Source organism: Lepisosteus platostomus, chromosome 15, assembly GCF_059453375.1.
Source record: "Lepisosteus platostomus isolate fLepPlt1 chromosome 15, fLepPlt1.hap1, whole genome shotgun sequence".
Classification (NCBI taxonomy): domain Eukaryota; kingdom Metazoa; phylum Chordata; class Actinopteri; order Semionotiformes; family Lepisosteidae; genus Lepisosteus; species Lepisosteus platostomus.
Window position 1 is genome coordinate 5,767,207 of NC_142625.1, and position 22,850 is coordinate 5,790,056.

The 22,850-nt window shown below is 41.8% G+C and overlaps 1 long non-coding RNA gene across 8 annotated transcripts in view; it reads right to left on the bottom strand.

Moving 5' to 3' along the window:
- LOC148647758 (uncharacterized) overlaps positions 1–21,317 on the bottom strand; it is a 56,644-nt gene extending 35,327 nt beyond the window's left edge. For 7 of the 8 annotated variants that reach the window (XR_015926678.1, XR_015926677.1, XR_015926679.1 and 4 more), the window contains exon 1: positions 20,947–21,317. This is a non-coding gene — a long non-coding RNA (uncharacterized LOC148647758). The remainder of the gene's footprint in view (positions 1–20,946) is intronic. The other variant, XR_015926676.1, reaches the window with a different exon arrangement.
- Between the last annotated feature and the right edge of the window lie 1,533 nt (positions 21,318–22,850).

Consider the following 22,850-nt stretch of genomic DNA (forward strand, 5'->3'; position numbering starts at 1 on the left):
CTTCAGCTTCGCCATCCCCTGCTCCTACCACAGTTCACAGTTCTTATTGGCACACTTTGGCTCCAGGTCTATCTCTGCCTTTAATTTTCACATGTCTTGCCATGGCACCAACTTCCTGGGACTGTACCTTTCACACACCTCAGGTTCTCTCTGCTTGACAACAGTGGCTCAGCCATTTTCACCATCATTCCTCCGTGGCAGTCCCAGTGGCCTGCAGTGTTCCATGGCCTTGGCTGAGAAAACACGTGTCCAATCTGGTGGTTGCGAAGAAGTCTGGGGCTTGCGAGTCTGCGTGGACCTGAAGGCAGTGAACAAAGCCGTCATACCAGCCAAGTACCTCCTCCCCACAGTTCTCTGGTTTCACGGTATTTACGAAGTTCAATCTTCATCAGGGATACCTCCAGATTCCTCTCCATCCTGACAACCATAACTTGACAGCCGTCTTCCGCTAAACAAGGGTACCCTTCAGATTGAGATCTGTTTCCAAAAAGTGGACATCGCTTACTTCACTGGAATGTCAAGATGACATTGTGGTTTGTGGCCTAACCCGTGCCAGCCATGATGAGTGCCTCCACTGGGTGTTCAAGGTGCATCACCACAACCACCTCACCCTCTACAGAGAGAAAATGTTTTCTGCTGAACACCAAGTTTGTGGGTTTTCATCTTGCAGGTGCCAGCCTCACCCAGCTGCAGACCAACATTGAGGCCATTCAGTGCATCCCAGAGCTTACCACACCAGCACATGTCACTTCCTTCCTCGGATTCTCTATAGACAGCGCAAGAAGCAACCTACCATCTCCAGTTTCTGCCACACTACTCAGCCACTACAGCTCCGCTTCATCAGCTGCAGAAGAATGCCCCTTGGGTTTGGACTCATGCTTGCTCTGAAGCCGTCCATCTCCTGAAGGCTCAGCTCACCTCACTGCCTGTCCTGGCACACTTTGACCTCCCCAGCCCCACCTTCATCACTCACGACACCTACCAGGCTCTCAGTCCAGCAAAACAGAAGTACTCTTTGGGGGGAGCAAGAGGTCTGGGCATGTGAGAAGTGACATGTATTTGTATGGTTGTAGATTCACATTGGGGACAGACAACTAGGCCCTCACCGTGCTGCCACTCGGACTCCAGCAATACAATGTTGCACTGAAGTTCACTCCAGGACACAAGAAGGTAGTTGCAGATCTACTGTCCCGCTCCTTTCCTAACCTTCCTGGAGGTCCTGAATCAGACGCACTCAACCTGACCTCATCCAAATGCTCTACACTCCACTCCAGACCATGGTCTCTCTCCCTTCCTTCTCAAAGATGAGCTTTTGCTGGAACAACTCCTGTGTTGCACAGGGGACCTACACAGTTGTTCCAGCTCATCTCCAAGCACATGCTCTCCAGATGGCACACCTGGCCACCGTTATGGTCAAGCAATAGTGCCAGAATCTGGTGTGGTGGCCAGGAATCAACCAGGATATAGAGGCACTGGTCAGAAACCGCAAGGCCTGCTTCCTTAGCAGGTAAACAGGAAGGCCTCCTCCCCTAGACTGGCCGGCCAAGCCCTGGGATCACCTCCAGCTGGACATCTGTGGGGAGCTGCGTGGTTTCCTGCCCCATCAGCACATCCTCAAAGTGGCCTATGACTTCCATTCAAAATGAGCAGAAGTAGCCTCCACATGATCAGTCACTACTCAAGCTGTCACAGACTTCCTGGAATCTGTCTTTGCCTGCTGGGGGCTGCCAACCATCACCACAACTGACAATGGGCACAGTTTGTCTAGAGTGGGTTTCTTGGCTGACCGAGGCATTCGACATCTTCACATGGCTTTCTACAACCCAAATGGGAACAGGGGTGTGGAACGCCTGAACCACACTCTCAAAAACAGCCTCAGAGCCCACCTCTCCGAGGGCTGTTCCTTCTCAGCCACACCGCTCTGCACTCTCCTTCACTACAGGCCCACACAGCATGCCAAGACTGGCAACACTTCAGCCTTTGTTATGCTCAGCAGTGAGCTACAAATGCCCCTGGACAGGAGTGTACCCAGGTCTAATCCCTCCAATGCGCACCCACAGCAGGGAGACCAGACACCAGCATCACATGAGAAGGCAGTATGACAGATTACACAGGGTGAAGCCACGTGGGATCACTGTCCAGGATTGGGTCCAGATCCGAAGGCCCAATCGGCAGGACAAGCTCCAGTCTTTTTGGTCTTTTCCTTCACAGGTCACAGAGCTGCTGGGTCCCACCACCTTCCTCTCTGATAGGTCACACTGGCCAAGAGCTACAAATGCCCCTGGACCCCCCAGGCGCGATGGACGTCCTGGTAGAGCCATCGGTTCCTGTGGGAGAGCAGCCCATAGCCCCTTCTCCACAACCAGCCTGGCTTAAAGACTGAACTGTTTGTTTATTGCTTGCCAGCACTACTTCCAGCAATGCTTTTCACAGGCTTTGAGAACTGCGATTATTTCATTTTGTGAAGGGGGCAGGGAAAGTTATGCTGCACAGTGTCTATTTGGGATTTATAATGCTGTTATGCTTTGGGTTTTGGGGGGTCACCGCTTTACTGCATGTGGGTGCCTTGGCAGGTTTTAACCAGTATTGTGCATAACTTGTAACTGACACAGGAAGAGCAGACATCTGTGAAATCTGTCCACTTCAGTCCCTGGTTTTCCATGGTGTAACAGCAACCAGGTACTAGATAGTTTAAATAAAATCTGTGGACATTTTCAATAATTGCAGCCTTTAAAATGCCTGTAGTTTGAAGGCTCAGTCATTTGTTGGCAGAGTTATTGACATCTGGAGCATCCCTGCTCAAAAATAGGAGTTTCAGAAGCAAAGGTCATGAAAACAACCCTGAACAAAATAGTTTGAAATTAAGTTATTAATATCATTAATAGTGACCAGATGTTAATAGTTTGGTTTCAGTGCCATTTCCCTCAGAAGTGTAGTGACAGCACTATACCTCTTAAATGGCACGGATGGGCAACAGCTGGCCAATGACCTAAATGCGTTTTATACCCACTTTGAGTTGAAATCTACAACCACCTCAGTTCATAGTGCTAGTCACCTTATATATGAAGGGGTTTTCTTTATTGACAGAGCAAAGGTACATAGACTTTAGGAAAAGTGCAGGTCCAGATAGTGTGTGGTAGGGTCCTACAATCTTGTGCAGACCAGCTTTGTAATATTTTTAAATTTTCCCTTCCAGATGTCCTTAAGCTTACAGATCATTCCCTCTCTGCGGAAGAATCGATCATTATTCCTATTCCTAAAAATGTAGTTAAGGCCCGTAGGCCTTACATCTCTCCCAAAGAAAACTCTTGAGAGAATAGTGAAGCAACACCTCACACAGCACACAAGCCCCTCATGGACCCCCTGCAGTTTGCATACTGGGAAAGGAGGGGAGTAGATGATGCAATACACACATTGTTAAATCTGGTCATCAACATCTGGACCAGCCAGGTACCTTTGTAAGGATTTTATTAGCCAACTTCTCTGCTTTCAACGCAATACAACCACCGGTGCTTGCACAGAAACTCTCAAAGCCCTTCAGTGTGAATGAAAACCTGACAAGGTGGGTACTAAACTTCCCAACAGGTCAAATTGGGAAAGTGCTTATCTGTCATTGGCTACACTTCAATTGGATCATCACAGGGCTGTCTTGTCCCCTCTGTTGTGCACTTTGTACACCAATGACTGCATAAGCAAACACAGGTGGACATTAAGTTTGTCCATGACACAGCTCTTCTCAGTTTATTGAAGAGCAGAATATCATAATGTACGTGAAATTACATTGCATGACTTAAGCTAGAAAATGGTTTAGAAAGCAGAAAGTCACCTTGCTCTTACAAGTGGCTAAGCCCTGTTAACTATGTCAGGGATAGTTTTTGCCTGATCTGCCTGCTGCTAAAAAAAGTCACACCCAGCTTTAATAGAATTGCATTGACTTCCTAATGCATCCATCACATTTCCTGGTGTATTGTGTTAATTTTCAGGAATTTATACTGTGCTTGAGTTGAGGAAAGAAATGTTTCCCAGATATTAGGTAGTCAGTATAGTACATGTTTATCTGTACCATTTTTCGGGACAGACAACATACTGCACTATAGCTCTGGTAAGAAGACCGACTATGGCCAAAATCAAGAAGACTCTCACATCAAATAATGAAGATGAAAACAAACGGGAAGTCAACAAGAGACATTGTACAGCTTTTGGCTGACATCACCGTTTGCGAAAACAGTGAGACACCATCAAGGGGAGAGGAGGCAAAGAGAATCTAAACCAAGGATGATGCAAAGGTATATAACTTTGGAAAAGTACAAATACACACTAATTTTATAGCTAAATAACTTGATTTTAAGTCCTACTGTGCGAGCCATTAACAGACTGACAGAGGAAAATAAGCTATCAGCGGTGCAAGTTTAAAGATGGCTGTGGGTTGAGATCGATAAGAAGAGTGCACAGAGGGCTTAGATGGAGATATAAAAAACCAACATGCCCCATGATAGGGGTAAAAAAAGAGGAAAGGCTCAAACAAGCGCTTCAATAGATTGAGCAGGGAGAGGCATTTCATGATGTACTTTTCACTGATGAAACAGTGGCTCTGGAACAGTTTTCAACCATGTCGTTTTACAAAAAGGGGAGATATGTGAACAAGCCAAAGCATCCACTGAAGGTTCACATCTAGGGGGATATCTAGAAAAGGTCTGGGACCACTTTTCGAAGAAATAATGGATCATTAATTCTTCGAGGAAGACGTGGTCAAACAGCATGCTGTCCCATACATTAGGGAGCACTTTGGATCAAGGCACTGTTTCTTTCAGGACAACAATGCAAAACTCACAGCAGTAAAGGCAAGGCTTAAAGCAGAGGGAGTGAACTAGGTGAAAACTCCAGCTGAATCCCCAGAGTTAAATCCAATAGAGATGGTATGGCATTCCCTGAAAGAATGCATTCGTAAAACTGCTAAACCCAGCACAAAGCTAGGATTAAATCAATGCGAGTTCTGGGAGGAAGAACTGACGGAACAAAATTGCAACAATTTTATTTACAGACCATTTCATGAAAACATTCATTTTTGAGCAGATAATTGCTTACTTCTGTTGCCGTAGAGTGTTTTGGAATCTACATGCTCTCCCCAAATAGACATGAAAATGTCTCTGGAACAGGCAGTCTGTATAAATAAAGCAGAGGCTATGGAGGAAAAAAAAAATCACTACGGAAACGCATCTGCAACAGAAAGCAACTAGTTTGACATGGACAGTAAAATGTGACAGCTCTGCAGCATCAAGTGCATATCCTACAGTGTGAGCTTATTTGCAAGGCTATTAAAAAAAGGTTGATCGAGTTAACAGTCCAGGTGTGGCGAGTTCCCACTGTCTCCTGCCAGTCTTTCATTGGAAGGTTCAACTATTCTACTTGTACACGAGAATATTATATAAATACACCAACGGATTTGATTAATTTGAGTTCCCATTACAAAAAAAAATCCGTGAGCCTGCACTACAAAAGCCATAGTATGGACACAGACTTCGTGGGAAGAGACGTGTTGCTTCAGCTGCCTCGGATTGCAAAGTGTGAAGGGGTGAAGCAAATACAGCGGGCTTCATCTGAAATATGCTATTTTAGTGCATATTACAAGGTAATATTGCAGTATTGATTTAAACATTCTATTAGAAATATTTCTACACAGCCTGTTCTTCAGGAAAACACTACACACACACGAAATGATCTTCAAAGACTACCAGGACGGTAAAAAAAAAAAAAAAAAGATAGCAGTAAGATGGATGAAAACAAGTTTATGACATCTGTTCCACAACTGCTGAATATTGCTGGATGACATTTCTTACACATTATTTTGCCAGACTGTGGGTCTCTGCTCTTGGCCACTGGCCAGGGTGCCAACCTGTAGAAGCAGCACCAGTGTGAAGACTTTTCTGCAACAGCGGGAGCAGTACGACTCATTACTGGGAAGGGTGGGAGGTTGAAGACACTCCTCAAGATGCAGAAATCAGAACGTATGATCAGGCAGTCAAATGCTAGGTCAGCCGTCTCCGAACAGACCTTCACCTCCTGATAAGTGCCTCTCCCCGCTGCACAGGTTGCTGTACCTGGCGGAAGGCGCATCTCCACAGCCCTCTGCCCCCAGCAGAGCACACACCGCATCAGGACACTCCATCCCAGCCTCTCTGCTCACCACCACCCAGGAATTGGCTGATGCTGTCCCTGTTGTCCATCTCCCCTCAGGAAGCACCATCTACACAGCAGAATTCACACATGCCAATGCAACGTATAGTTCTCCCAGATATCCAACTGTTGCCCATCAGTCAAGAGAAGGAGAGTGTTTGTGCAGTGCATCGGAATAGCTGGGAAAGCCAGAGCCGACCGCTACGCCACTCTTGCGTTTTGTAATCTTGTGTCTCTTGAGATTTGCTGGGAGTGGACCACATGCATAAATTTCAATGGGTCCAGAGGCAAAAGTGCCTTGTCTTGCAGTCTCCGGGAAACCATTATCGGCATGGCGAATTGGAGATTCTCAAAACTTACTTTGTACGATTGGAAACAAATGTGATCAGATCAACTAAATGCTTCAAAGAGGCGCTCTTTTCCTCTGGATTAACAGTCTGTGAAGCAAAAAAACAATCAGTTTAAATGAGAGTGTGGTAATTTGTAAAAAAGTATTTTAGTGTTGCAACAGTTGAACTGATGAAGATGGTTACACTAATACTTTGAGCTTACAGTTTGTCCAAGGTCATTCATTATTAATACTATTAGTAATATCTTCCATAAAGACTTTGATGCATAAAATAATGCTGCATAATTAAAATATTTATAATGAAGGTGGAAAGTTGTATACTCTTGTCCAACTAAGCACTCTAGTTTTTATAAAATACCAACTTGTTAATGTTTAAGGATTAATTTGCTGTAATACAGTTTAAATTATTAAAAGTCTAAAGAGTACACAACTTAAATTCTTAATTGGCAAAAGATTGTCCTTCAGCAGTGACTGGAACTGGAAATACTGCATTTTCTGGCGACAGCTCAAATGCTGTACATGAAAGGTTAAGCTTTATTAGCTCCACCTGCCAGTTTTACAAAGTGATTCAGGATACTATTATCCTAACACGCGTTGTGATGTGCCACGCCTACCGCGTTTTAATGCAGCAGACTCCGAGCGTTTTGAATGGCTGGATCTGTATTCATATTTAATATTTGTGTGGGGAAATCTCTTGTCAAATATCTACAGTATCTTGGATACACAGCAACCAAATAAACCAACACCAGTAGGATATCCACCTTTAATATTAGAACCTTCCCAGCAAAGGACAAATGCTCTTCTCCCATAACTCCAAACTAATCCACATCTTTTCTGATCTCCATCACCAATTATGTTGAGCTGCTCCTTGTCCCATAGAAAACACCCAAAACTCATATTGAACCTTCACAGTTCTCCAGTTTCAATAGTGCATCTGTGCACCCATTCATTCTCTGCTACCAACTCCCGCATAAAACGTTACACCTAAACCGCCCTTCACTCCATCAGTTGCCACAAAAAACCTTGAGACCTTATAAAATGCTTCCTCCAGATCTAGATTTACCAACATTAAAAAGGAAACCCCTTTGCTCTGGCCACACCATCACATCCCTCACTATTGCAAAGTCCAACTGATCTTTCTTCCTTTCACCCCACAAGCCCGATTTCTTTCAAACGGTTTACCAACACCTTAGCTATTCTTATAATCTGTACAAAGCATTGTCAATGGTCTCCAGTTTCTCAAGTCAGTTGTCTGTCCCTTTTTAAAAGGCAAGGTTACCACACCTTCACACAGGGTCCCCCATTTGTTTTTCACAAAGAATATGTCCCCATAACCTGCAACAGTATCGGTCCCAATAGGTCCCAGAACACTTGGAAAAACTCTGTAGGCAGCCCATCAATAGCCAGCACTTTACCTGACTATTCCTGCCAGAGCTGCTCTCAGCACCTCTAAATGAAAAAGGTTTCTCAAGTCTCTTTTGTGCTCCTCTGGGATTGGCATTGTAATGTTTTCCAGAAAACTCCTTCAGTTCCTCATCTACTTTTGCTATTCAACTAACTTCATGAGGTCTATGTCATTGGTCTCCTTCAAAATCTCAGGGTTCAACTTCCAATAACCTGCTCCAAATTTTCTCCCAAGTACATGCACATCAACCTCTACCTTGTCACGATCGGAGAACAAGACCCGCAGAACAGAGGCTCCTCCTGCCTTCACCTCTTGGGATACAAACACACAATCCAGACGCTTTACAGCACCCTTTGCATTTCTCCAAGCAGAACTGACCTTCTCACCCATGGCTCTAAAAGCAGTCTATAAAACTGCCACAAAAAATGCCAAGCTGCCTTGTTCCTGCATCATCTTTGTCCCTCAAATCCACATGAATATCTCACTCTGTAAATTACTAACTTATTAGCAATACAAACCAAGTGTAAATCTTTGTAGAAGTCTGCTCTCACAACAGCCGGAGCATACATGCACACTAGTCCGAAACATCCGTTTCCATAGCAAATGGAAGTGTTAAACACTCCCAGGTACCTCTACCTGGCATCATTTATCAGGTCAAAATTCCCAAATAAAACCCCCACTCCAGATGAGCGAGCCCCTCATATACTGATCTTGATCCTCCCTTTCACAAGTAAAAACCTCACCTCCTGCAATAAATACAGAAAAATCCAAAGTCCACAGGTAGCTAAACAGCTGTTCTTTACTTTCAATGTTAAGTTCTTCACTTCTTTTATTGACTACTTTCCTTCATTTCCCCACCATATGCAGATCATCCAATATAAACATCTCTTACCTCCACCAGCTCACAAACGAACCTAAAACCTCTTCCATTTCTCTTATACTCCATTATTTTTCCTCAACACTAAGTTCTTCCTGGCTAAGAAACTTATTCACCTATTCACACTCCCTCAAAAACCTTCAGGTACCTACATCTCTTTTTACTCTGCTGCGGAAACATGCATTGCAGTGTGCAGACAAGACGGCCTCACCTGACTGTGGTCTGCCAACGCCCCTGCTGCTTACAACTGCAAAACCTTCTGCCCTCTGCAAAGGTTTTACACACAGATTCCATTTGATTGCCTCTGCACAGGCAGACACCAAGTAACCTGCACTGCAGAGGTATGCAGAATAATCTACAACAAAATGTTGTGGAGCAGAGGGACATCTGCACAAGTGGCTGCCCCAGATAATACAAACAGCCTCCATTGAAGCCAATCATACAGTTCCTTGTACATCAACTAATCTTTTAAAGATATCTTCCTCCAACACAAACAGGTTGAACAGATGTACAATCAGAGGCATAAACTCTCTTGCAAATAAAGGCTCAATGAAAACATTTTAGAGGTTCATGCTTTTCTGCTGTGGTAACAGTCCCTACTCTTGAACACTGAGCAGAAGACACCAAGGCAAGGTCAAAGATCTTTTTACCTGGAAAAACCTGAAGGCAGTAGACATCCTCTGGCTCCAAACCAAGTGTGCTAAAATGTACTTCATCCAAAAAGATACTTCTTTTAATGAACCCATTATTTATAATTGATCTTCATGCTGTAAATCATTTCTTATGGCAAAAAAGGACTCAGACAAGCAAGCAAAAAACAAACCAGAAGGCCTACCCTGCAATGAGGTGCAGGCATCCCACTAGTGGACTGAAGTATAGGCCGTTTCCTCTGGAGCCCTGCAAAGGCACAGCTGATGGCTTCTCTACAGCAGGTGGCCACCTGGCCTCCACTCCTGCCGTCACCTGCTGCCAGCCTGATGCACTGGCGGGGGCCCTGATCGTCTGTCAATGGCCTGACAATGACCACATCTATGGATTTGTTAACATATTAGCATAGCCCCACCCACAAGCAGCAGCACAACCTACCAACCTGAAAACAAAAAGGGACTGACACCTACTGATCTGAAGAAGGAAGAAACCTCTGACAAAGCTGGTCTAATGGCATCAAATTGAAGTAATTCATTTTGTTTCTGACCAGAAGGGAAGGTAGAACCTTAGCCCTAGGTAGGATTTTTTCTACTGCCTGAAGATGTATTGCCTCTCTAGCAGTGTCTAGAGGCTTTCTATAGTGTAGTGTCAAACAAATGACAAAGTTCAGGTGTCTGAAGCAGAAGTCTCTTTATTCATATGCATATGGAAGTCTGGCTTGCAACCACCAGACTTAAAATAAGAAGTTGAAGATGGTCCTTTATACCTTAAAACAAAAAGTTACTATGACACATTCTAAACAAATAAGACCGCAACACATGCCAATTAATTATATTTAAGTTGCAGACTAGACAACAGTTAGTTCTTTTCATGTTCTGGCCATACAGCCAGCTTACCAAATACATGCCCTTATCTTGCCGACCAAGGTCAGGCAACATCTTTATATATATATATATTTGAGCACAAAGCCTACATCAAGCCACTAGACTGCATAGTTTGCAAAAAACATTATCTCACTTCCCGGGCGGCTCTCTTATCTTCAATAGTAATTGAAATTGCTATTAGAGCTTTTTCAATAGCTTTTACAAAATTTCCAGGTATGTGAGCAATACCATTCCAGGTCCTGTCTTTATAAAAAAAAAAAGTTTAATTTTATATAATGTCTCAATTTTGTATCTAGGCCAAGATATACAAGGAATTTCATCTTTTTTCCAGGACCACAACGAGAAAAATTGATCTTTGGAGAAAAGTTTCTTCATCTTTTTCTTCTGGATATTTCTGTCTGGTGAGTGGACACAGTAAGATGTTAGAACTTGGTTTACATTTGATGCCCAAGGGGTTAGCTTCAATTTAAGCCCAAGACTAGATCTCTACTATCTGTACTTCCAGAGATATTACAAAATGTTTGATGGAATTCATTCCAGTTGGAAATTGCCTCAGTGACACTAACAGGTACTAGATATGCAATCTGTCATTTAGTAACAGGTAATGCAGTGAGAGTATTAGTGATGCCGTGTTCATTTATATCTTTGTTTTCATTTTATAGTCTGTAAATTTGCAGCTTATTTATCAATCCTGGATGTGGGTGTTTAAGAGAGACTTGTCCAGCCTTCCTCTTGCCCCTGTTTCACATCTTCCTCACTGGCACAGCAGCCTAACAGTAAGACATTGCTACAGAATTCACACAATTTTAATGAAACAATTAATTCACCTAAAATAAGGAATGTGAATACAAACGAGTTCTGAGTGTTTCACAGTGTTAGAAACCATAATCATTTAAGAAATTTCCGATTGTTGTTTAGGATGTGTGCAGCTGCAGACAAAACTGACCGCTACAGTATTAATGGGGATCAGAGTGGCGCAGCCCACTCTGAGCACTGAAACAGATTTATAAAGTGTTTTTATCAGGAAAAAGCCTTCCTGGATTAGAATATTTTCTAGGGCTGTGAAAGGTTAGTTTAATTTGATGTTTACATTCCTATAATTAATTTTAACTTCTCCTTAATGTTAAAGATGCTTTTAATTTTTGGTTTGAGTACAGCCTCAGTATATAGCTAATAGAAGCCTCTATTTGCTCAGTTTCACTTCAAAATGGATAATTTGGTGAAACATTTAGTTCTTATTGGGGTCACAGGCCTTACAGCACTATGACTAGGACATCACAGTAGTTCTTATGAGTAAATGTCCTGGTCTCTAATAAAGTATAAGTGTGGCAGTTAAAACTATTAGACTTCCTGTGTTAAATCATTAATCAAGATTTTAGAATGAACAGGTCTTTTTCAAAAGACACCAACACGGGCAAAAATTTAACAAAAAAAAAAAAGGTTTTAAGCTTGACTTCCAGTAAGAGATTAAAAGAATTATGATGGGCCATCAGCTGGTCCCCATCAGAGATCAGTGACCAATGTGAGACTGTGAGCAAGACTGAGATACTACAGGCCAGAAACACAGCCAGAGATTTTATCCCATTTCTTTTTTTTTTTTTTAAGAATAAGCAAAGCTTCTAAGCTGCTTCCTCCTTAATTAGAGCTTTAAATGGTCTATGTTTATCAAGTCATTAACAACAATAATAAATAACATTGTAATATCGCTCAGGGTGTGGAATCCCCTCTTTAAGAGGTAAGGGTTACTAGGAGATCACACCTGAACAAAGTTTGTGTTAAAGAGTTTCAGATGTGGGAGGGCTTTAAGAGGAGGCTGAGCACTTCCCTTTGTGATGATGAAGCCTGGATGCCAGTTCTGGTCTTCCTGCAGAGCTGAGTGTGGCTCAGGACCTGCACACACTTCAGTACAGCTCAGAGGTCTCAGCTCCTTGCACGTCTTGTATAAGGAGTCTTTCAAGCTGAATCTTCACCAGTAGGTGCCAAAGCAAAATCAGTCTCTTGAACATTACAAGTTCTCTCCGTTACAGCACTATGTAAAAGTGTAAGCAGCCAATTACCAGGACGAACAGAGAGGGTGTCAGTGATAAAAGTGAGCTAATTGTAAAAAGTTCTCCAACAGTTCTAGAGTGGTTATACATTTTTACCAGCACAGCGGCATTCAGACCAGTATGATCACTTTATCCATTCTGTAGGTCTCTAGTCCTTTTCAGATCAGCACACGGCAGGGTTAGGTGTTGCCCTGCAGCAGACTGCAGTTATTCACACAAAAGATGACTTATTAAAGTGTATCTGAATGTGTCCGACGTCACAAGTCTCTTATTCTCAGTGTCAGCACGAACAGCTGACAAACTGAATTTCATGGTTGCACCAGAAGCTTATTTATTTTTGTTACTTAAGGGTATGAGAAGTACAGATGCAGCCATTCAAAATGCACGGTACAAACCCACAGTACGGCAATCTACCCACAAGCCACCGCGGTAAGCGATTGGCTGGCCAAAATGACCGACAGGGGCACTTGTGGCGCATTGGTTGGTAGTGAAAAGATTTAATGTCTTCACTGTGCTCATTTTAATCTCCTTCGTTTTGAATATTTATATGGAATTTTACCACTAAAGGGAAATTTAAGTAGCTGAGCATAAAAAGAAGAGGAGCATAACGCATCTGAAGGTCATAGACGATATTAATTTAGGAACATTACTGTATGTACGTAAACTGTACTGTGTTTGGCTGGTCTTGGTAGCTTAAAGAAAAAATACACACCAGTCTTCCATTTCTCCCTAAACATTTTAAGCATGAAAGTTTTAATGAAACGGTACCCAAATATGCGATTGCTGTATAGAATAATTTTTAATTTAAAAAAAGTTTAACAAAAATTTAGCTGTTAACATCTTCCGCCTGAGAACAGTCACCCGTTGCTACCCAACGAAGAAACACAGCCACTAACTAGCAAAGAGAGGACATTAGCTACCCAATATGAAAGAAATACATGATTTTGTTTATTTCTTTTGCACATTTATTTGTGCATTTCCATCGATTGTACAAGCACTTGGAAACTGTCCAATCCCTAGTTCATCAGGCATTTTCTTTTATGCTGTGGGCATTCTCCCGGTCTGGTGCCGGTCTGGGTCTTCTAGGATATAATGCCAGCGAACTCTTGTTTTTATGTCCACTATAATAGACAATCTCCTTTGCTTTTAACCGAGCATCTAACCCCTCTGATTGGAGAAAAAAAAAAAACCGTGCTGGTTTGCTATACATACTGTACCAGGAAGAGGATTTCTTTCTATTCAAAACGTGTATTTTAAAAGTTTAAGAAGTAAAAACTTTACAGCATACACAGATTTCTAAACTGATCAGGATCATTATCTTTGTCTTATCCATAATAATGTTCACCGCTCTGTCCAGCAAATTAATAAAACTTTATTTTATACAGCGTTTTAAACGAATAAGTAATTAGATTGCTCATAAACCTAATCACTTTTTCTACATTAACACAGCGTGATTGTGCTCTGAAAATGCTTTTTCTTTAGGCTCAGATTTCAACTACAGATCGTATTAAATTTTCTTGGAAAAATGTATTTTATGTAAACCATGTTTGCTATTCATTCATTTAGGGCTAGAATATGTTCATGGTCTTCCAATCAAGTCGACATTAGAAGCTTGCCACGCCCGGACTGTTACACCAACGCATTAGCATGTTAAAGCGATTTCATTGAGGAGCCTAGCTTTCTTAACTAGTAAGTACTGTACTTCCTCGGCTTTGGAGGGGGGAGGTGTCTTTCACTGGAAATCTCACCCCCTTCTACTTTGAAAATACCTGTGAAACCGGTTTAATTCGTCACAGCCAGCACTCCCGCAGAGAGGAGGGTTGTACTCGTTAAGGTCTTAGCCGGAACACATTATATCATTTTGTATTTCCATAAAAAAAAATCATTTGCCCATCTTAACACTATTGGCGTTATTGTTTTTATCCTGTAAAGCGCTTCCCACCACTTAGATTACTTTTTGATACCATCCTTACACAAAGCAGAAACGTCTTGTATTTTCCGATGACATACAAGTGGAAAGATTACAGATTTTAATCGTCTTTTTTCTGAACCAGGGAAAATCTGATCATGTTTCTCTATAACATGAATAAACATTTTACATATCACCTTTAAAAGTGGCATCTCAAAGTAATACAGTAGATGTTTTTCCCCCCGATCACTCGCTCTCTGGATAAATGTCTCACCTGTCCTGTTCTTCGTTTTCCTGATTTGCGGATTATGCCTTCTGCGATCCACTCCTGCCCTCACACCTAAAGAAGACTATTTTAAATTTCTTTGCGCGGTGCATTGTGCAATTAACCCTTGTATGTGCTGTCCTTAAGGTGATGGAGAAAAAAAAAAAAGAGCTGAATGACAAGATTTAAGATGTGGCTGTCAATGTTGGATTAAAAGACATTGCTTGAAAAAAATTATTATTTCGAGAGACTGGATAAGTAATTCAAGTGTTTTTTTAAACTTCCTGAAAAAATAGTAATTTTACAATATGTGCAAATGTTTTATGATACATCGTGGTTGTGAATGTCTGTGGGGTGTATCTTATTTGTCTGTCCTGACTGGTGGAGCTCATCCAGTTGTGCCTGGATATCTCGGTCAAATATTCAGCTAGTGTGTATTGTCCGTTTAGGGTTCTGTAGCATTCCACATGGCTGGACAGCTTGTTCCCCCCTCCCGCCCCTCTTTGTGCACAGTAGAGCCTCCTGTACTGGCTGGACAGGAGGCTCTACTGTACAGAGAGGGGAACAAGCTGCCCAGCCGTGTGGTTGAAGCCGATACCCTGGATTCTCTCCAGACACAGCTGTATGGGCTCCACCATCCAGGACAGGAGGCTCTACTGTACACAGAGAGGAGCGGGAGGGGGGGGACAAGCCAATACATAGAGTTTGATTAATAGGGAATAATATAAAAATATAGTACTAAAAATAAGATACACTCTACAGACATTCACAACAGCGACTGTCAGAAGATAGGACACAGCGGCTCAGACACCCGCTGAATGGAAAGAGGCACTTTAATGTTCTGTATGGCTAATACTAAAGGCAATACTTTAATATTCTTTTCTGTATGATTAACAATAGTGGGTACTGGCCTAATCCGGCCCTGCTCCCATTGTTAGCTGTTAATGTGTTGTTAAGTGTGAATTTCTACCCGTTTCCCTGAGGTCTGGCTTTTTTTCTGGAAAACCATAACTCTGGTCTTGTCCAGATTGACTGTCAGCGCCCAGGTCTGACAGTGCTGCTCCAGCAGCGACAGGTTCTGCCGCAGCCTCTGTTCTGTGGGCGACAGCAGGACCAGGTCGTCTGCAAAGAGCAGGAACTCGATTTCTGTAATTAATGCAGATCAGTAAATCAAGGGACAAAATTATTGCGCCCGGGTCCTCAATGGGCTTTGACATGCTAATGCGTTGGTTTAACAGTTCGGGTGTGGCAAGCCTCTAAAGTCTCCCGACTTCGGCAAAAGTAACCCGCCTTTCATTGGAAGACAATGAACACACTCTAGCCGTACATGTGAATATAGCATAAATATACCAAGGGATTGGGTGAGCTCCCATCACAAAAAAAAAAACTGCGAACCTGCACTACAGCGACCACAGTACAGTATGGAGACCAAGACCTTTTACGGGAAGAGACGGGGTGCTTCTGCCGCCCCAGCTTCCAAAGAGCGAAGGGTAAGCAAATACAGCAGACTTCATCTGAAATACGCGATTACAGCGCATATTACAAGGTATTATTGCCGTTTTGAATTTTAAATATTTCTCCATAGCCTGTTCTTCAAGAAAACACTGTACGGGCAAAACAATCTTCGAAATCTACCACCAGGACAGTAAAAAAAAAAGTAGTAAGATGGATAAAAAGAAAAGTTTATTTTGACGTCTGTTCCGCGACTGATGAATACTACTGTGTGACTATTTCTTACATGAATTATGTTATTTTGCCACAGGCTGTGGGTCTCTGCTCTTGGCCACTGGCCAGGGTGCCAACCTGTAGAAGCAGCACCTGTGTGGAGACTTTTCGGCAGCAGTACGACGCATTACTGGGGAGGATTGGGAGGCTAGAGACACTCCTGAAGATGCAGAGGAAGGACACAGTATGTTCAAACAGTTGAGCATCTGTCTCCCGAAAAGTGCCTCTCCCCACCGTGCAGGTTGCAATGCCTGGCAGAAGCTCTGCCCCCTGCAGAGCACACACAGCCTCAGGACATTCCATCCCGGCCTCTCCACTCACCACCGCGCAGGAATTGGTTGATGCTGTCCCCGCCTTCTATCTCCCCCCAGGAAGCACTGTTTACAGAGCGGAATTCACAGTGGGACAAATAATTCTCCCAGATATCCAACTGGGACCCATCACTCAGGCGATGGAGGGGGGGGGTTGTACTTGCAGTGCATCGGCATAGACGGGAAAGCAAGAGCCGACCACTACGCCGCCCTCGTGTCTCGAAATCTTGTGACTTTTGAAGGATACTGGGGGTGGACCACGTCTGTAAATTTCAATGGGTCCAGAGGCAAAAGTGCCTTGCCTTGCAATCTCCGGGAAACCATTAGTAGCATGGTGAATCGGAGATTCTCAACCCTTACTTCATGCGAATAGAAAAGAATTCGTGATCGGATCAACAAAATGCTTCGTAGAAGGAGGCGCTCTTTTCCTCTAGTCTAAACAGTCTGTCCACCAACAAAACATCCCTATTAGACAAGAGGAATGTAAAAAAACAATTCCTTTTTGTCAAATGAAAACCGGTGTGTCTCTCTCTCTGCTGAATGAATAAAAGCATTTTATTAAAAACACATTTGCGTTTGTCTGGTATTTACTTTGGTCCTTTTAACCGTTTCCCCCCCCCCCCCCATATGATACATGATAGAGGCGATATGTAAAATAATGTTTATTATTGTTATAGAGAAACATGATCAGATTCTCCCCGGTTCAGAAAAAAAGATCTAAAGTACACTAGTTTGGCACTCTTCTCATCCCCTCTTTGCTAAATGGCTTTTTAATAGAGTCACATGAAGAGAGGTGAAACAGCCCTACACAGCCCTGTCGCAGTACACTAATATAATTATATCTTAATTTCTTTAGATACGCGATTCTTTTAATACAGTCTTTGCTGTGCTCTAGAGGATTCTTGTGATATGTTGAGCTCTAGTTGAATAAGTGTCCGAGTTTAAATAATTTTCGTAGTTAGAAATTATGAAACACTCTGTTAAAAGCAAGGGAGTTTTTATGTCCATTGCAGTAAAAGAAGATGCCTGACAAAGTAGGGCTTGGACAGATTCCAAGTGCATTTTTGCAATTTACGTTGCATTGTCCATTGTGCTGCTGTAATACAGTTTAAAATAAGTCTAAATGGTATCAGCTTTATTTATGGGATGCCATTTAAAAAAAAAAGCAATTTAGAACTTTCTGGCAAGAGGAGACATCCAAATTAATAATGTAACATACCACTGTTTGTGCATGAACAAGGTTATACTGCCATTTCCTTAGATATGCAATTAAAAAGTTTTTTGAATCCCCGGCGGAACACATTCCATAAGAATTAGCGCTTTTAAAGGTGGCTTCTCAAAACGCCTTACAGGATAAAAACATTGTATTTCATTGCACTTTGAACATCAAGTAACAACTTAACTATATGTGCAAACGTTTTATGATATGTTGCGGTTGTGAATGTCTCTGGAGTGTATCTTATTTGCCCGTCTGTCCTGGCTCTCTCGCTCGCCCTCCACCCCCAATTCAAGGTGCTTTATTAGCATGACAGATGGGTACAATCTGTGTTGGGTATTTACTTTGCTTTGAGATGCCACTTTTCAACGTGATATATAAAAATCAAGGCTTTAACTCCGCAAGTCCGAGTTCTCGTGTCTGTCCTATCCGAACTCAAAAGTATTACAATATGTATCATTATAGCAGGTGGTGTACAGCTTTTTAGTATAGATTACACTTTTCTAAATTGTATTTAAAAAATAAAAATGATTACAATCTAATCTTTCCACATTTGACCCCAAGAAAAATAAATCTAAACAGGGAGAAAGCTATGCTGAAAGTTTAGCAAGATACTTAGAAGACAAAGATATCAATTTATGTTGCATTTGTCTGATTGTGAATAAAAAACACATTTAAACTCACATTTGCAATTGAAATCAATATAAGTGTTTATATTGTAACACCTAGGTGTCTATTCATTATTAAAATGACTTAAATTCAATCATGTTGCGATATTTAGAAATATAAGTTTGTTTGGTGCAAGTGAGGTTTTATTTAATATCCGACTCAGGGAAACGTTTTATTTTTTCAAAGAAATGTTTGTTAAAGGAAATTCATGGCTCCAGCGGGATTTGATCACAGACCATGTGACGTGGGAGTCAGGAACCTAACCCACTACGCCACCGGCAAGGTCACATGCAGAATGTTGAAAAAGCACTACAGAAACATTATCAACAGACAATGTACAGCGTGTACTATTCTTGTGTTGCAGTACATGAATATAATTATATCATTATTAATTTCTTTAGATACACAATTCCTTATTATATTCCCTTTTAATATAATTCTAAAAGTATGCTTGTTGGCTCTGGTGTCACATTAGTTAAAGGCTTCAAGGCTTAAAATGTTTAGGGAGAAATGGAATACTGGTGTGTATGTTTTCTTGAAAGTACCGAGACCAGCCATATACTGTATGTTTAAGTCCCAAACATAATATCGTTTATGGCCTTCACACACATTACAGTATGCCCCTATTCTTTTTATGCTCAGCTACTAAGATTTCCCTTCAGTGGTAAAATTCCATATAAATATTCAATACTACAATGGGCACAGTAAAGACATAAAATATACATACTGTACACAGTAGTCTGCATACAGTAATGTTTATGTTCCTAAGTCAATCTCTTATGAGCATGTGAAAGGCATGGTGAATTGGAGACTCAAATTACTGTACTTTGCATGATTGGAAACATATGCATGATTGCAAAATGCTGTGGTGTTACTTTTACAAAGGTCAATGAAAAAAAATGCGGACCAGGGAAATACTTTGAGTTTACAGCTTGTCCAAGGTCATTCATTAATATCTTCATTAAGACTTTGATGGCGACAGCTCAAACATAAGAGGTTGAGCTTTATTAGCTCCACCTTGCGGAAATTCCGGATACTATTATTTTACTTGCAGTATTATAGGAGAATTTATGGTAACTCACAGTAGACTGCGTAAAGCGCACCGCAAAATAAGGTGGTATCACCCACGCATTTTGAATGGCTGCATCTGTATATAGAAGTATGTTTCTGTACTTTGCAATTCTGCTTCCCATATGCAGAATTTTGCATTAAGTTATTTGCCAGGTGTTTGTCCAGTCTTGAATTCCAATTACATCTTAACTTCCTCTGCTGCTTATACCAAATACTTAATGTTAATGAAGACCCTCTAGAACCATGTCACTCAGATCTTTTGCTCTGGGGTTTGATTCCATTCTGAGGCTCATTCTGTCCTGCAAGTTCAGAACATTCACTAGTGCAGGTCAGGCAGATGTGCAACAAAATCAAGGAAAACTAGGGCAAACAAACAGATGTATTTAAAAATAATAAAATCAAGGCAAGAATGTACACATCATACAATGTTACACTGCATATAAAAAAAAATCTCAGAGGCCTACATTCTACAGACCTGTAACTCATAAGCCTGTATAGATGCAGCCACTCCTATTACTGCATTAGTGGTACCACACAGCACTGCAGTACAGCAGGGAAGTGTGGTTCACTGGCCAAAGACAATCAATAGATGTCACATGTGGTACATTAGGTGTAAGTAAAATGATTGCTTCATTTACTCTTTTTCTCTACTGCACATGTTCAAATCCCCTTGGAATATTAATATGGAATTTTACAACTAAAGGGAAAAATTTGGAAGCTGAAAATAAAAACAGAAGTATAGCATAATATATTCCACAATGTAATCCAAGTTTCAGCAAAGGAATAGGAGAACATTCCAACTTAATTTTGATCATGAAAAATATTTCACACATGCTGTATTGTAGTGGCTTTAAAGCCATATGGTCTTATACATAACATACCTAATGTACATACAGTAAATGGTAGTGGTGGCTAAACATAAAAACAAAGCACACACCGTATTCCACCATCTCCATAAAAGTTTTCAACTCTGCAATTTACAGTGGATATTTTGAAAACATTTGTGCTCGTTTTAACTATATGAAGTCTAGAAATTTCGTTAAAAGAATGGCTTTATCCTTTTCTAAAAATACTGTAACGCAACAGGGGCTCAGGCGGGCGCCCTTGCCGCATTAGGCCGGCCCCCCACCGTCGGGGGCTCGACCCGGGACTCCCACGTCACTCAACAGGGACCCAGCCCGGTTAGCCAGAGATCTCTCCACAGCCCAGGGTCTGTGGTCCTGCTATTACTGGGAAGGGCGGTGACGTCACCTGCTCTGGCAAACCGGCTCTTACACAGTACCTGTCGGCCGTAAACGTTACAATACATAAAGTTTTGCAAAAAAAAAGTGTAATACCGACTTCATACCACTGTGGTATCGCCCGGGGAAAACAAATGTAAAAGATGTAACTCACACCACACTGATCTTCTTTGTCCTTCGTCCGTATGCTTCCCAAATCCGTTCCGTAATCCGTTACCAGTATCCTTAAACGATCCAAATTTCCGAGCCCGTATAACCACACCAACCCGCACCGTATCCAACTCATAATCTGTAAATCTTTGTCATATACCGTATCCAATAGTCTGTCCTTCTTTAATACCTTCCAGCACAATTCCAACCCTCTCAGCTTCCACACCGGCTCACCGCTTCTGGGGCATTTATATTCTGTTTCCTGACGCAGCTCACCTGCGTCTCATTGTTTCGCCGCACAGATCTTTTCCAACAGCGGGTCAGCTAGTTATCCTTGGCAGCCATCTTGCCCAGGTCTATATCTAGTATATCCAGTGTTTCGTTACGGAAATACCGGTTATAAATGACCCTTCCCCTGGTCCTCTTACACCACATGATAGGGAATATTAACATTGGACCACACAACTAAAAAATTTTGGCAGTTAAAAATATCGGTAACACTTTATAATAACTTTCATTAATGAGTCATTAACAAACATATAATGCTTAACAGATCATTAGTTCATGTACATTCACATAGTTATAAATGTCATTAAATGATCATTTATATTTAAGGTCATGTGTTTTTAAATAATAAAGTTTGTTGTTCATGAGTTGTACAGTCTGTTAAACGATTTCATGTTTCTGCCTGCTTTGTAACATTGAAAGAATTTAACAGAAAGAATGGAAGCTTTAACATTTTATATCTTTACATATAATTTATTCATGAGTGGTAGATCTCCTGCAGTACCTAATCTAAAGTTGTAACTATTCATCTATTGTAAAGGTTTACTATCTATTACTACATTTATGGGCATTGGGCTTTGAGCTGACAAAGTCTGTGCCCCGGTGAGAGAGCAGTGTATCCTAGGGAGTGGTTGGGTAGAACTAATGATCTGTTAAGCATGAAGACTGTGAAATGCCAAAAGCAGGAATTTCAGATGTTTGCAAATAGCCAACAAGGAAACATAAAAGCTTTTTACTCAAAACTATAATTTTGATTAAGCAGGCCTCTGGAAGTTGACATATTTTTTGGCAAGGTGCAGGTTTTGAAGTTGGGTGCGTTGTCAATGTTTTTAGCCATCACATTCTCGTTTCAGTGGCTATCGACCCATTTGGTGTTTGATTTTATGCTAGGGGGTGGAGGACTGTGGGTACATGAGGAGGGAAGTGATGTATAAGGCTGTAAGAGATGGGGGAAGGGGTATGTCTGACATTCCCTGAACTGGATTGTCTGCTCTTTACTCTATTATGTAGGACTTTGAATAGTAGTTGTGTGAGGTTTGATTTTTCTCATTTGTAATTTAGGGCTTACATGAGGGGAGACTGAGTGGTCCAATTTGATGTTACATGATGAGAAAGCCCTGGTTCATTAGTTTGGGGCTTGAACTTGAGGAGGAAGTGTTCAACATGTATGTATAAGGCTGTATGTGGCGATCACAGGGAACTGTATGACTTGGCAGAGCATGGTATTGTGATTGTGAAGGTGGAATATAGCGGGGGATTGTGCACCCTAAGTTTTTGGACAATGGTTTGAAGGATCTCATTTAGTGGACGATAACCTTTGCGGGAGGTTTTATATAGGCATAAGTTATCTCTGCCTAGTTTTTGTTGGAGGAAGTTTGTGCTCTGGAGACTTTGAGGCATGCTTTTAAGGATTGTGTTTTTGTCCATCTATTGTTTTGTCATGTGATTTGGTGAGGTGGAGGATTAAGGTGGGGTGTCAGCCAATGTTAATTGAAGCAGGCTTTGTGGGATACTAGGCCCAAAATGGCCTCTATATTCAGTGGCCAGTATATTCTGCTGGGGCTGGCACCAACCGGATTGGACAAGGGGACGCAGTTCCTGGTGTGGCTGCTGCGGTCCCTC